Raw genomic sequence first — 14,701 nt, forward strand, 5'->3', positions numbered from 1 at the left:
TAACAGAGATCATTTTGGGTGAGAATATGGAGGTTCTATTTAGAGAGCAATAAAGCTTGTCTATTTGCAAGCTCTCTACCTTATGGATTCCTGAAGAATCTGGAGGATAAAGAAGAGAAGCATAGAAGCGTACTGCTAGTGCAGATCTTTAAAAGATATTGATGGATATAGCGGCAAATGGGATTAAATACAAGTAAGATAAAAACAGTAAAGGATTAAAAAAAAAGTCTGAATAATACAAAATGACAAGGAAAGAGGATGAAGTGTTTCAAGAGTAAGATCAATTTAACCATAAGAAAGCAATGGAAGCTGTCAGGGAGAGAAGGGTAAGTTTTCAAGGAAAGGTAAAAACAGGAAATAAAGATGTACTAAACTGAGGAAGAAAAAGAAGTCCAAGATCCATTCACAAATAAAGACACCAGTACTTGAATAAAGATGATATCTGCTACTGTGAATGTGGTGGTGTTTTCAAACGCAATTAGTTTCTTGTGTTTCAAGTAGTATCTCAAGTTCTGTCTGAAATGAAAATGGCTTTAAGAAAAGTATCCTTTCATTCTGCTAGAAATCAAATGCTGATAACATAGTAGGCATGAAAAGGATGATTAAACTGTGTATTTCCTTCAGTTATTCTGCAAATGGGGAGAATTAAACTGAACCTCTTGTCTGTTATTTCTGTGCTCCTAAAAAGTTTCAGGAAAAGCGTGATGAGAAAGCCAATGTCAGATGTTCCTCATGGATAATAATATTCAGCTCTCTGTACATATCTAGCGCTGATCAGTTGACAGATGTCTGTCCTTATGTATACACTGTCTTTATAATCACTCCCTTCTGTTAAAAATAGTACTATGAGCATATGTGGCCAAAATAGATGGGTCACTCAGCACTGATAAAGTGTCTCATTCTGCTGCTTATGAATAAAGGGGTACTCTTACTTTTCTCTACAGGTCTAGTAGTTTTTAAATAAAACTGCCCAGCACTGTTTTTTGGTAATTTACAGTGCAGTAATCAAATCTCAACAGGTTGTCAGATGGGCAACAGGTTGTATTTGTAAAACACAGCAATCTAAAGCAATTGTACTTCTGAGTTACTGAGCAAGTGGCCATTCATTTCAGAATGAAGTGACACCGCCTTTATTTTTAACATAAGGCATATATCTGCCCAATGGAAAAACACTGTGGTAGAAAATGGGGGAAATTTAACTGTTGAATGTAACTCGAGGAAGCAGGTGTAGAGGAATATTTCTGATCTGGTACAAAAAAAGCTGACAGCAGCAGTTGCCATGAAAGATTAAAGCAGCCAATTACTGAGGTACGGGGAAGGGTGTATTACCAGCTCATTGTACAGGACATGGTCAGTGATGGAGTAGTCGCAAAGAAATGCAACTGCATGGCTTCTGTGATTGAATTGTTGGGAGAGGAAAACTCAGTTTTCATTCAGATATTTTGTACGTTTTGTAAAAGAAGAAACAAAATCCATTTTCAGCAATTAATGTATCTTGGAGGAAGGTACTAAATTTAAGAAAGCAAGAGAGAAACGGCTAGAATGATGGGAAATCATTGCTTGTGGGTTTTGTAAGAGCTGTGTCACAGGTGTCATGAGGGGTTGACACTGCAGTACTTTGCTGCTGCTACTTAGGAAGTCAATTCAGAGAAAATTATTTCTAATTATGCAGCCAGATACAATTTTAGAGTAGGGCACAGGGATTTAGCCATGTGACACCCATTAATGTTAATGGAACTCATGCAGCTAAACCACTCTTCACTTTTATGAAAAAGGTATCCCAGAGAGTTTACGTGAAGACATAGCTGTCTGTCTCACAGCTAGACTATAAATCATAGCTGCAATGTGTACAAGTAGCATAGCAGGAGAGATGAGCTATTTAGGATAGTGACTTTTTTTTTTTTTTTTTTTAAGTTTTGTGAAAAGTGATATCTTGGGTACTTGAGAACCATCACTTTTCTAATGCTTTTAGTTAATTAGCTATTTGAGCATATTAATGATTTGGAATAGCTGCGTTGTTGTTCCTCGCAACAGCAAATGCTGTAGGCAGCACCTCTGTAGCGGTGGTGATTCTGAGGTAAGCTGTCAGGTTGAGCAGCATTCTGCTTGTCTTTCAGCTCTCTGCCTGACGTGATTCCCTAGTTCGTTTGGTCTATCTCTAATGGTGTTTTTTTCTCTACTGTTACGAAAAATCTGAGAATTTAAACCCTAGCAGCTGATACAGGATAGAGTAAGGTAGATAAAAATAGTTGATAACTGCAGTAAAAACACTGTGGGAATGAATTATGTAGCTGCTGGCATATGTGAGTGAGAGGAAAAGGAATTAAATAAGGATGTTCAATTTTTGACTTCAGCATCCAACATCCATCACTAACTCTTACTGCAGAAGACTACAAAACCAATAAGAAAATTCATTTAAATCCAGCAAACTTGAACTGAATAGATATTCAGTAGTTTAAGAACAGAGATATTAAAAATACAAATTTCTGCAAAATAAAATTTCTTTCCTTGAGAGATATTTCAGTGCAAAACAACAGATGAAATAAGTGCTTTAACATCTCATTTGAGTTCTCCTCATTCATGCTAAGTCTGAATATCCAAAATCGTTACTTTAAAAGCCTTTTTGCATTTTTTCCTCTTTATTACTGTTTTTACTACTACCTTATTACTATTATTTATTTTAACTATTTAAAAAATAGTTAAAATTACAATTACAAAACAGTAGTTTTCTGATTTTTAAGAAACAAAATTTTTCTTCTTCTTTCTGATTTTTAGGAAGCTGGAGAGAAAAAAAATAAGAGGGACTTAATAAATAGATGTTGATTAAACCACTAAATAAAGTCTGCAGGTTTTATAACTTGGAGTGAAGCCAGGAATGCAGTGGTTGTATTCATCCTTGACTGAGCAAGCTGCATAAGAGGAGGGCACCTGCTGAGAACACTGGAATATACAGTAGGAGCAGTAATGCAGAAGCACAGCTAATTAGAATTCCTGTAGGCTTTATCAACAGGTCTGCAAAATACAATAATTACGATGTGACTGTGAAAACATGTCACTTTGATGTTTTTGAGATGTGACAAACTAGCTTAAAATTACCCAGCTGAAAATTATCACTTAAAGTCTTTTTGATAGTGATATACACATAATGCATCTGGTACGACTGATTTTTTTGCAATTACTGCAATCAAAGCTAACTAATTTTACTTTTCAGTAAGCTGTAAAGTATATACATTTCTACAGACTGATAGTGAAATGAAGTTGGATCGGTAAAAAAAAAAAAAATCTTTTATCTAGGTGCAGCTAAAGAGTCTGTATTTATCTGTGAGAGGTATGATCCTGGTAGGAGAGAAAATGGCAGCATGCAGTAGATTTGCATAAAGACTGCCTGATATTTACGTCTGAAAAATGTTCTGGGAAGATTTAGTTAATTGAGTCAGCTATTTTAAAATGAGGTTGGTAGCAGTAGGCAAAGTCTAATAACTGGAGGTTTGAAGGTTTGAAAACAGGAAATTGATGGTTTAAGCTTGACGTTACACCTGCAAATTATTCTGTTGAAAAGAAAGACAGAAAAAAATATACACTAGTTGACAGGATGACGTGTCAGTGCCTTTATTAAATCTTTGTTGCAGGTACAAATTGAGGTCTGTTTCAAACCTCCAAAGCATTTTTTAAACATTCTGCAAAGTTGTCTTTTTAAATGCTTACGATAGAATAATGCAGTTGAAGTTTTTCTTCTCTGATAATTGTCTGGATAAAATACATCAGTGGCATCTGTAAGCCTGTTACATTAGTGTCAGTACTGTGATTGCATGGGGGTAGTGCTGAAAGATGAAAGAGGAAAGGTGCTGGTGGGGGGGAACAAATGTTTGGGACCTGTGTAAGTGAACTTGTGTAATTTTTGCAGGTTTTGTTTTCACTGGGCTCTTCCGTGTTTTCCAATCTTTTTAAGCAGTATAGTGCAAACGACAGCTGCAGCAGGTTTCATTTTTTCCAGCCACCTTTAAAACATTAGAGTTTACTGCAGCAATAATTCAAAAGAAGCTGTTGCAGAGCTCCATTTCTGTGTGAAATGCAGATACAGCATTGACCTCAGATATTGTAGTAGTTTTCTGGGTTTAAACAGAATTAACATAAAGGACAGTCCAGGCAACTCCATTTAAAAAGAAGAAAAAAAAAAAGTGTTTTCTTATAGCTGAGAATTTTATTTAAAAAAAAAAAAAAAAAAAAAAAAAACAGCAAGAGGCAGGAGGTTAAAAATATTACCTTGTCTACAGGCTGCTGTGAAAATATATGCATGCAATTGCATTTACAGATGTGATTGTGAGCATATAAAAAAGGAAGAATCTTTGAAAGAATATTACTTGAAACACAGCATATTTTCATCTGATACATGGAAAAACCCTCTGGATTTTTTTTTATTACTTCTGCTAGTTCTTGCTGTACTTCAGATGAAGCAGGCCTAATTAGAAAAGATATTAAGAAAAGCTTTCTCTCGGGGCATCTTTTTTTCTTCAACTATTATATCAGTCTTTCAGGAGGCATTATTATGCTATCAACCTAATAACTACCGTATAATAAAGTAGCTGTACAGCTGGCCGCGCTCAGCTGTGGTGGAGGTGCTGAGTTCTGGAGCTGCACTGCCATCTGTTGGGAAAGCAGTGATAAATCCTCCCATATGCAGTAGTGGAGTTGTTTTTCTAGTAAAATCCTAGTAAAGTTGTAAATTATTTTGCAGCAAGATGTATCACATTGTTTCACATTGCATGTGTATCTGTTTGGATGTGGTGCTCAGGGACATGATTTAGTGGTGGATTGTTAGAGTTGGGGTAGTATGGTTTGGTTGCAGTTGGACTTGATGGTCCTGAAGCTTTTTTCCAACCCGAGCAATTCTATGATTCTATGTAGACTGTATCTCCAGTATAGTTTTAGCTGCAGAAGAAATATAAATTTTACCATTGAGAGATAAGTTAATGTGTTCGTGGTGATATACCGAAGGAATGATCCCTAGACCTTTTTAAGTACTTGATTTTTTTTCTCTAGGTTAAAGTGTATGTGTACTTTAGAGTGTCTTATATGTAGTCATAAAGTGCAGCAGAATTAATTTTATGTTGTGTTTCTCTGTTATTATTTATCCTTTTAAAATAATATTTAGCCAAAATTTTAGGCAAATGTACCTTGAAGTAAATGTAATTTGCCTCAGCGCTGAAACACAAGGTGACGTATTCTTGGGTTATTTTATGGTTTCCTCTACAAAAAGAAGAATGAGAAACATTGTATGTCATGGAATCATGGTCGTCTTGAGGTGGAAGGAGTCCTGGGACGTGTTACACCACTGTCCAGCTCAGAGCAGTGTGAGTGCTTGTACTGAGTTCAGACTTGATGGCTTTGGACTTTGGTCCTAAGAACCTCCAGCAGTGGGGGATCAATGATGTTGCTTAATTATCTTCATAACTGCGAAAAAAAATTTTCATCTATTCCGTCATAGTCTGTTTCCACGTTAGGAAAATGAAAAATTGGAAGCTGGGTTATATTTTATTCTTAAGAAACTTGTGTATTGGTTGTAACTGGATGTTTATACATGATCATGTAACCTCTTCGGCACTTCATAGAAGTAGGTGTGACACTTGAAGATCAACATCTTTCATGAGGCCACAGAGAATGCGTTCACTGATGTTTGGAAATCAGCATAGGTGAGCTGTATGTAGTACAGCTCATTTAATTCTAAGAATAAAATCAGTGCACTTTCTTCAAAAAATACCAGAGTATTCTTCTTATGTGGTAAAAATGCTGTTTAATGATTGCACTTTGTTTTCATTTAGTTTGAAGTAAAACATGGACACAGACATATTTAATTACTTTTTTATTTATTGTATGTTTAATGAGGATTTTGCATAGTGTAGTGTCAGAGATAATGTATAGTAGAGGTTGAACCTTCCCATCAATATTCCGGTACATCTTGCTGCTGTGTGACAGATGGCAGCAGGGAGCAGTCTGGCAAAATGGCATCTGACATGAAAGTGCATATGAAGGTGTGGAATTGAATTCCTTCATGCAGAAAAAAATGGCACCAGTGAAACTAATCAACGCTTGCTGAAAATCTGTGGAGAAAGAAGAGGGAATGTGAGCATGGTGATGCAGGGTGGTGCATTTCAGCAGTGGCAACAGGGACAATTGTCACCACTGTCGGTACACTTTTTTATGAGGGTCCTATGCAAGCTATTGTGCATCACAGGCAAAAATGCACAGCTAATGGTTGTAACTATGTTCAAAAGCAATGTTTTGTAGCTGAGACTTTATCAAATAGTGTTATTGTGCTCTCTGTATCACCTGTGGTTTCCATGGAAATAAATAGAAGGCATTATTTTCAGAGAGACGTGTGTACATTTTGAAGAAAGTCTCCTCTTGAATTACTGTGCTTAGATGATCTCATTGTTGATACTGTTTGACTGATAAAACTAGGAGTGACTCTAGTTATTAGTTCAGTTTTCTAAAACGAGATTTATTTAATCTCTTATTACAATATTAGAGCTTCTGTTGTGCATGGTGTGTTGTAAATAGAGTTTAAAAATAAGCCTGATAGTACTGCATTTGCAAAAAGCATATGTTTTCTTTTGAAGTCTAGGAAGTCATTTATCACAATTATTTTTTCTGTGTTCTGTGTTCCAGACAAGTTTATTTTTTTTCAGAGAATAGTTTCTTTTCAATATGGGTATAAATTTTCAAGGATCACTGTACTGTAGTAGTCACCCTCTTAACGAGAGGTTTCTTACCAGCAATCACTGGAAGGAATGGTTTATGTGTAGATTGACACGCTGGAGGAAATGCGTTTTCTGTACATAACTCTTAACAGAAATGGAGTAAATTTTACTGCTAGCTTTCCAAGTCAAAACTGGCAGTACTGCTCAGCTTCATTGTGCTCTGTGCACAATATGCACAGTATATTTTCTGTCTGGATGTTGCAGTAAAGGAAATTTTTTGAAACAATATGGAATATTAAGTCTACTGTCATGTCAGAACACCACGTGGAAAATTATCTACAGTTATACGTACACGATCAAAAGCAAGTCTTTGTGACTTCTTGTGTATGTCGTGGTCTTACGTCATTTTAATGTTGAGGCCTAATGATTTTGTGACACTTCACTGAGTTTAAATGAATCTTGGCCAGTTTTGTTCAGCTTAGTTAACATAAATAATATGTTGTGTGTTCAGAGAAGTATGGCAGAAATAACTCGTACATCCTCAAGTCACAGATGGCAAAACATGAGGGAGCAGCGTTTAACCAGTGGGACTTGGCAGCAGATCTGCTTTTGGAAGGCTTCTGCTTCTGCATCACAAATAATTTTAGTGAATTATTTTTATGCATAATTCCTTCTACAATAAATTGTCTCTTGTGAGTGCTGGCGATACCTCTGTTTTTTCAAACCTTCATGGTTAGCCCAGTAGTTTTCCTGTCTTTCCAGTTGTATTTAGCTGTGATGTAATGTGTTTTTAGACACAATAGTTTCTAAATGTTCACCTCCATGATTCTGGTTCACTTACAATACGATCTTAATGTTTTGTGCTTCATCATTTGGATTTTTTTTTTCCCTGCAGTTCTTTGAATTGTATATTTTTTGAAGATGGTGAGTAAAATAGAGGTATGCAAACAGATACTTGATGCATCTTTGACAGCTAAAAATAGCATTTAGAAAAGGTGTACTTGAGCTTGTAAGGAAACTCCATTTTGCAGTGAGCAAAGGAAATTAACTATTACCAAGTGCTGCATGTCAGTCTTCCGTTCTCGGTATCGTACTTCTCAGAGCTTTCTCTGAAAAGATTCAGCCATTACTGGAAAATAAAAATTCTGAGAATGTTTATGTAGCTTTGAAATCCTCTGTTTTATTAACATAGAAAACATCAGACCCTGTATGCATTCCAAAGTATTAAAAGGTGAGTGAACTGTTTTTTTAAAAAGTATATTTACAATAACATTCCAAGCATAGAAAGCTTATAAATTACTTCAGAAAGTTGTCCCTGGCAGATATGCAGAGTTGCTGGCCTGTACTAGAATAAAAATAAACTAAGATATTGGTTCCCAGTTATCAGCGTGGAAAGTGCTCTCTCCCTAAAGCACTGTTCCCATCCATTCTGCAATTCAAAGAGTGCAGTACTATTTTGTTACACGTGTGGCTATAATCAGGTTGCTGAGGTGTTTCCATTCCTTATATTGCTGGTAAAGTCAGTATATACACTGATACTTTGAGTAAGCTATAACTGAGATTTCTGTCCATAGTTTTTCATAACTGTGAGGTGGGTCCCCAAAACGTTATACTCAATAGAAAAGAGATGTTACCAGGGTTGCAGCATTGTGATGTAAAAGATACTGCTTTAAAGTAGAGGATTTTCATGATGGCCAAGGAAGGTAGCTATGATTTTTTTTTTTAAGGCTTTAAGTCCATAATATGAGTTATACTGGGTATGTAGGTTATACTGTTAGAGAAGGCTAACAGAACAAAAGGCACAAAATCACTTTAAATCCTTCACTTCATAGTTTTTTGTCATTCAGTGTAAGAAAAGTCACATTCTTAATAATTCTTTCGATTTATTGATTAATCAAACAGCATATTTCTAACTGATGTGTGGAATGAAGAAATATTCAAAGCAAAAATGTTCTGTGTAATGACAGCTCTTACACAGAATTTATTATACATACATTCCACAGACAGCTTTTCAGTTGCAGTCAAAGCAGCTCTACAATATAAAAATAAATAGGAATTTCTGTTCATCACCTGGTGTTTTCATGGAAAGAGGTGATCATGATCTACTGAAATACTGCAGTCTCTTTGGTAGTATTTCTTTCCTTCAAAACTTTGAGCAAGAGGAGGAAACGTCAGTGGCCCTGCAGTTTCAGAATGAAGCAGTGATTACAGCTTTAAATACTGAGTTTTACTGCTTTTATTCAGATCTTTTATGGACTCCGATCTAGTTGAATAGTTACATATAAAATAAATAATAATAAATAAATAGACTGTTGTTATGATAATGGTAGAGGTATGTATAGTGACCAATCTTTGTCCCTTGTAGGTAAAGGTGATACCCCATTTGTTACCATAATACTTCTAACCTTTACAACTAGACCACGTGTGGGATTAAATCCCCTCATAATGTATTATATTATTGCTACATCAGATTTCACAGTATGGGGCAGATTGGACATGATCCATGTTCTTCATCTTTCTTTTAGGTTATTAGTTTTATTCACTATACCTAATAGGCATTTAAAAATACTGTTACGTATGCTTACATATAATCTGAAATAATAGTTTCTGATAACATGAAAATGTTGTAAAATTCAGTTTTATAGATAGCTCATTCTCTCCTAATGCCATGCCCTTCCCAGCCCTGCCATTTACATTTCAGCAAGTATGCAGATATTTTCCTCTGAAGGCAGAAAATACGGAGCTAGCATGCTTAAGAATGCAAGAATGCAATGAATTGCACTTCTGAGTCCTGGTTTGTAATTAAGCACCTGTTTGAAAAGAGATGTAGCATGCCTATGTTGGCTGAAATGCTACTTGACTTGATGATGTGTTGTATTTTTTTTTTTTTTCAGTGAATTTTTCTTCAGAAACTGATTCATTTCAGTACTGTTCATCTCCTTCGTTCTATGAATGAAAAATAAAGCTGTCTAGTAGTGTGAAATTATGATGCTGCTTATTACTGTCCTTCCTTTTGAAGAACAAGGAAGTTTAAATTGGCTTTATAATATCTTGAATTGTCAAAAATCTGTATTTGATTCTGTGGTGAAAATACTCTGCATGCTTTTGAGTGGGGATAATGTTAATTCTTATGTTGGAATCATATTCTTTGTGTTGGCATTAGAAAAATGTGCAAAATCTGTGAGGAGAACTATGTGCAGAGTTCTTATAGATTTTTTTGGACATAAATTGATTTTCTGGTGAAGTTTGGATACATGAAGATGTAGTAATTTGTTAGGACTTTTTTGAGGTAGAGTTCATGATGGTGAATGAGATACAAAGATGTATAGTTTTATAGTTCTTCATCATTTTGTGTGAATATCAGGTATTTTAGGAATGAAGTTCAGAGTCCAGACAGAGTGTTCCCCTGCATCTTTATTCTAATGAAGTGTTTGATACGGACATGTGGAAACAGTGGCAAAAGAAAATTTCAAATATTCCTGAAACAATGCAGGTTGTAATAAAATAAGTAAATTTATAGTGTATCTTGCCTAGCTGTTCCTCTTCTTTTTGTGGAGTCAAAACATCAGTATGAGAATAAATGAGTAGACACAGTATGCGGAAAATGAGTTCTATTGTGTCTTTTATGAGATCCTTAAAAGTGTGACTTATCTCCTTGACCAATTTGCTTCCAATCCACAAATTTTATAGAAATAATAATTATGCTACTGTACTGAAACATGAAGTCTTTGTTTTATGTTCATTGGCAATGAGTAAAGAAAATATAAATGACAAAATAGTCGATGTACTTAAATTCATACCCTAAGTAAAGCATGGTTTAAAAACAAGCCAAAAAACATCCTGTGTCAATTCTAAAACTGAAAACACAGTAGTTGATTGTAGCCTTCTAATTACTATAATATCAAGTTCACTTTGTTTTGGCATTTAAAAATGCTGCTAGGTTACATTTGTCAAGTAGATTCACAACTCAGGTGTGAAGGAGAAATTAAATTAAGTTGCCGGGATAAATGACTTTCGGCTTGGCAGCCAAGCTTGAATATATGGGATGGCATTTTCATTTCATTTTAGAAGTGAGCCTTTGGTTACTTTTGGTTATTTTTCCATATGTGTGTGTATAGAAATATAATATTTAGAGCAGAATATTTGGCTGTGATATAAAATAAGAATCAAGCTTGATTCTTAGTATCATTAGAAATGTTAGGCTTTTGATTTTGCATGTCTAAAGAGTTCTCTTTGGTATTTAATTAAGCCTTTTAACATGCTTTGTTACATGATTAATGCTGATGTCATTGATGAATATAAAGGCTGTTTCTGTCCTCTTATCTCACAGCAATTGAGCTGTGTGTAACTTACTGCTCCACCTTTTATTGTAAAATAGATCAAGGAAAGTTTCCATTAATCTTGTTGTTGTAGCTGTGGTTCACTCGTTAGTGTGAATGGCCGTCAGTGGAGATGATGCATTAAAAAGAATGATGACAAAGAAAACTTAATTTGCCTCATAGATTGGTTACAAATTGTGTTTGGAATGGTGAAAAGATCAGTTCTATAATTACAAGTTTAACATTGAAAAATTCATCACCTATGTGATTACAGTTCACCCGGCAATCAGAATCTTTTTAGTTATTAGAGACCTTTTATGTCATCTAGTCCAGTTTCCCCACAGTGAACATCTACAACTTGGTCAGGTTGCTCAGAGCCTGGTCCAGCCTGACCAGCAGTCAGGTGTCCCTGGAGCCTTGTCTTCCCCAGGCTGAACAGCTCCAGTTCTCTCAGCCTGTCCCTATAGGGAAGGTGTTCCATCCCTTTATTCATTTTTGTGGCCCTCCTCTGGATGCACTCCAGGTTCACATATTTTCACATATTTTACTGAGGACTTCACATCTGGCGCAGTACTCCTGCTGAGGTTCCACCAGCATAGAGCAGAGGGACAGGATCAATTCCCTTGCCCTGCTGACCATGATTCTGTTGATGCAGCCCAGGATAGAGTTGGCTTTCTGGGCTGCAAGGACAAATTGCTGGCTCATGTCCAGCTTAACATCCACCAAGTACCCGTGAGTCTATTTCAGCAAGGCTATGTATGCATGATCCTACTACTTTATTTGTTTTTTCTTGTCTGTTCACAGTTAATGAACAGGTAGGTCTTAGCCTTGTTTATTAGGACATTTTAGCATTGTTTGGATGCTGCCAGAACTGAAAAGTAACTTCTCTCATTTTGTGTGTGAATTGAGATTTCTTCACGGCATAGAGCTGAATAACACAAGCTGTGACTGCTCAATGCAGAAATGATTTTCAAAGCATTGTTTACTCGCTACTTAGTTACAGAAGGATATTAAGTCTATAGGCTTAATTTTAGTTACCAACTTTAAAGCTTCCTAAAAACAGAAATGTCTACTTTACCACTGACCACTGTATTTAATAAATTAAATTGCTTATACACTGTATAAGCAGTACATTTAAAACTTCAAATACAATTTCATGGTTTTGTAGTAAGCAATATCTAATTAGATAAGTTTCAGCATAGTATATTTTTATTTTCAATATATTTATATAGTATATATTCATATTTTCAATTAAGAAAATGTATATTTATCTGAAAGTCTATCTTTCCAGCTTCTATTACTTGAAATAGTCTTAGCTGCATCTGCTGACTTCTTTTGTCTCCCAAGGCATTAGTAAGATCTGGGGAGAAATAACATTATGGACAGAAATAAAATATTCTACATATGGTATTGTATTGCCAAATTTCAGAAAATAATTGAAAGTTAATCAACTGAAAGCACGTTTAATTTCAAAGGCAGATATTATGAGCTTGAGTTGTTACCTTTCTAGAATGACCATCATGCCCCTCTGTTCCTATAATCCAGTTTGCCTTTGTTTGTCTGAAGAATGATAATTGGTTGTGCTTCTTTGAAATTTTAGGGTTGAATTAAATGTATTTGATGTGGCAGATGTACCTGGACTTGAAGTTGAGTTGGTAGGTTACAAATTTTTCAGTGCTGTGACATGGGAGATCAGTGCTGTGAGAAGAGAGGATAAGGACATCTTTACTATTTATTTCTTTTCATGTTGCTACTGTCTTTCTATCTTCCTGTTTATCGTTTCCCCAGCTGCTTTGTAAACAAAATCCAGTAAAACAGGAGGTAATTCAGGTCAGACTTCTCTCTGTTGCTTTCTTATGTTTTGTGATCAAATACATAAAATTGAAGCGAACACAGCACGTGAATCCTGTCTGTTGTTTTCAGTTTGACTCTGTAGGAGGCTAACTGCTTTTGGATTTGGCTTTCCTTTGTCAGGAGGAAATTCATATAGTTTATGTAACATTCAGTAACAGGTATTTTTTCCTACTACGTTTTGTTCTAGTGCTTGGATTAGTATTTTGTCATTCTGGGGAGAAAATGTATGTCATTAGTGTCAAGGTGCAATATGGGAATGACCGCACACAAGTCAGTGATCTGTCTACAGATGGAAAACATTTAAGATATGCAATTTAAAGGCATATCATAAGCACTGTTTGGGATATTATCAGGGTTAACTTGTTACTTTTAAAGTAATTGTGTAGGCTTAGGAGAGCTGCAAATACTTCAGTGGTGTGTAATAAGATACAGTATTCAAGAGAGATGCTATCCTTCATAATAGGGGAAATGGCATAATATCTGATAATTATATCTACCTTTTCAATCATTTTGATATTGGAATTGTGGCTGATTCCTTACAGATGATAAAGGGAACTGCAGTGGTTAATAGATTATTGTAAGGGTTCAGTTTGAGGTGGAGGTGTGCTTGCATTTGATGTGTAACCAGGGGTTGATCAAGTCCTTGGACAGTCTTTGCTCACACTCCTCTTTCCTGAACTACCACTTTGTTGTACTATTGTGATGCAGATACTCAAGGTATTGTATCTGTATCTGTATCTATGGAAGAGTTATTCCATAATTTCTTGTGAATACAGAAGTTTTTGACTTCCTCATGAAGCTCTGAAAGATGAGAGTTACAGTTTGAGCGTGCATAGTGTAGGGCATAGGAAATTGTCAGAATTACAAGTAAGAGAAGAAAGGGGTGTCATAAAATATATCTAGTCATTATCTTTGATAATGAATCAGCATGCAGATTGTAGTAATTGCAGGTAGAATGCTTTGACTCCAAATATTTAATGTTTGTGAAATCTCCAAGGAGACGTCCTGAACTGAAATAAAGGAATTACTACAAGACTTTAATTTTGATGTATGAATGTTTTATGCAGACTGTGCACAGTATGCTAGCTGGCTGCTGTTCACTGGAGTTGAAAAGTCTATAAAAATCAAGGTTCCTTAACTCAGTGTGAGACCAGCAGGAGTGCTCAAGAAGGAATAAGAAAATGAATCTTGAATCCTCTGGCAAAGCCCAAATTAATCTCTTATTTCTGCAGAAGTGAATGTGTTTCTATTTCCAAGAAAGCTCTTGAAATAATGTAGTTTCTGGGCTGGGTAGCAAGTTCACAGGATAACATTCTGTCAAATAAAAATCTGATTCAAATCTAAAATTAGGTGAAAATTATTCATCTTAATTGACCACCTACCTTTGAACTAAAACACCAAACCAATTTTTATATACTTTTCTGACAGTTCTTATTACTGATTACAGTTAGGTTGACCAACTGTAGTGCTCGTTATATGCAGCGTTGAAATCTTTTGTAACTGAATAATTTCTGATGCTAAGGTGCTTTCTGCACATTAGGTCACCAACTTACCATTTTTCAACTGAGGTTTATCATCTTAATTACACTTTGCAAATCTCTCTCTTCAGGCTTTGTTTGAAGGGGAGAAAGAATTCCAAATGATTGATCCTTATTCAGCTTCGATATTTAACTCTTCACCAACATGATGCTTACTGAGATAGGAATTTATTTCATCTAAGCAGTTAAATTGTGTTTTTTTAAGAATATCAGGATCTTGAATTTTTTTTATTGATTTAACAGATAATTTTAATAGATTTTTTTAATAGTGTAGATAATGTAGTGTTATACA

Source organism: Meleagris gallopavo, chromosome 9 (assembly GCF_905368555.1).
Source record: "Meleagris gallopavo chromosome 9, MGAL_WU_HG_1.1, whole genome shotgun sequence".
NCBI lineage: Eukaryota > Metazoa > Chordata > Aves > Galliformes > Phasianidae > Meleagris > Meleagris gallopavo.